This window comes from Octopus bimaculoides, chromosome 17, assembly GCF_001194135.2.
Source record: "Octopus bimaculoides isolate UCB-OBI-ISO-001 chromosome 17, ASM119413v2, whole genome shotgun sequence".
Taxonomy (NCBI): Eukaryota; Metazoa; Mollusca; class Cephalopoda; order Octopoda; family Octopodidae; genus Octopus; species Octopus bimaculoides.
The window spans coordinates 41,676,568-41,679,056 of NC_068997.1; positions in this window are offsets into that span (position 1 = coordinate 41,676,568).

Here is a 2,489-nt window from a genome sequence, read left to right on the forward strand (position 1 = left end):
TGTGTGTGTGTGTGTGTGTGTGTGTGTGTGTGTGTGTGTGTGTGTGTGTGTGTGTGTGTGTGTGTGTGTGTAGGATGTACGTGTAAATAAATAGCTTCGGAACGACCTGATTTCTCTAGAGACTTATTATAAATTTATTGAAGCATACTGAACTCTCAGACAAAATGGAATTGGCCATGATTAAGTGCGCAGACTTCTATAAGTACCAGCGACAAAAGTTGGAATTAAAAGCCTGTTATTAACTTCAGAACTTGGCAACGTATATCGCGTTTTGGATCAAATTTTCGTAGTGATTCTATCAAAGAAAAAGTCAATGAAATGTCTATTTAACAAGCTTTGAAGGAAAGATATTAATAGAACTCGGCCACGTGAAATGGCTACACATTAGAACTCATCATGTGTATCAATGGATTCTTGAGATTCAACTGGAAAAGCAGATAATCAAGTCGACTACTTTTGAAGAACAAACACGTCTGTTTCTATAAATTATGAAAATTTCATAATGGTATGTATTTCTTTGTCATCTTTCCAGAACATAGGAACATTCTAGATTTCCTGATAACACTTCATTGTTAATAGTTCGTCTTTGATATAATGCCTTTAAACTAAATAGTCCATTCTTTACAGTTGGCTTGTACACAGAGATAGCGTATTGTTGTCTAAACAGAGGCGATAATTGATCAGCGATACGCTAGACAATCGTATATTGCGATACACATTTTGTATTTGTGTGCGTGATGAGTGTGTGTGTGTATGTGTATGTGTGTGTGCGCGTGCGTGTATGGGAATGGTTATTCTAAAGAGGAAGGAAATCATTTCAGGCTCTTCTGAACAGATAAGTTTTCCGTGGTTAGTGTTTCGTGGGGAAACTCTGGGTAGGGAAGAAAATCTAGAGGAGTGAAAGTTCTGGGGAGTAAGGGCGAAACGACTGGGTTTTTTTTTTTGTTTCATAGTATAGAAATTAGGGGAGAATCAGCGTGGCACTGGTGTGTCACAAAGTTGTACTACTGTGTTACAAATACAATCCATCGATGCGCTTCCACACAGTTTCCGTCAACTCAATTTTGCTCACAAAATTTGACCCAGTCAAAGTCTCTTGTAAATGACTCTTCCTCAGATGCCAAGAAGAGAGTTCGAGCTCGGGTCCTGTAATTATGAAGCCAACTTCTTAACCATTCGGCCAGGCTGCACCCGCGATGATTGGATGAGAGACGTAAGAATACGGAATAATTGGAAAATTCTACATAAGAGAAGTTTATTACTTTGTGATTCAAAATAAATATGTTGCTTCTGATTGGATCATCTGGTGATGTTGGCAACACCAAAATACTGGATGGGATAATCATTAAGTCTATTTTTCCAGGAAGGGATGTTTAGTAATAATAAAATAAAGAAAGAGGCAATGTCTTAGGGGTGGGGCTAGTAATGGTAGGACTTAGGAGTGCGTGTGTGTGTGTGCGGGGGGTGTACATGTTTGTAGGTAGGTAGGTAGGTAGGTAGGTATTTATGTACGTACTTATGTATGTATGTCCGTTTTCTCTCTTTAATTTAGAATAAATTTTGACCGCCCACTTCTTGGTAGCAAGGTTATAAAGGAAAGTACCTTGATTTAACCATCGGCCAGTAAACCTTAATAAGGTCTTGCAGGTTTTTATAGCCCCAAGTATCATGATCATTTATAGCGTTATGATTTAAGGATTTGCGTTCTCATCCCAACATCCTAAATTCATTCATATTTTGCTCCAGACGGGTCGCTATGTATCTTGTGGCTCCAATGTATGTATGTATCTGTTCGGTGAGATATGGTAAACCCACTAAGAAGAAGTACTCAAAGTATTAATACTGAGTGTGAACATATGCTATTAAAACAGAGTCCGACAAAAGGCATTTCGTTTCGGTCCAGTACACCGCAGGAACGATCCAAGAAATATTTACTCCTTATGTAACCTATTACCACAGAAAAGTGTTTAAGTTCGAGTGATGATGATGATGATGATGATGATGATGATGACGACGACGATGACGATGATGATGATAAAGATGGGACTAAATGATAAATGGCTGGAACGAATGGAGGATAGATAAGAAACGGACAGTAAAATAAACTGAAAGAATACTTAAGATAAAATGAGCAGAAATGGGAAAAAATAGTGCTTGATATGCTGGTATATAGATGATGACAATGATGATGATGATGTTGGTGGTGATGGTGGTGATGATGATGATGTTGGTGGTGATGGTGGTGGTGCTGGTAGTGAGAACACGAATAAAGAATTGATGCGTGGTTCCCGATATATGTGATAAAAGATAATGATGATTGTAAAGTGGTAACCAGTCCCTAGGGACAATCATAGCGTTTAAGTGGACGGAGTCTTAATCCACAACAGTAACCAAGTAGACATTCGAAACGCGTGTATGCTTGCACACACACACACACACACACACACACTCACACACGGAAAACATGCATATATGTATATATATATATA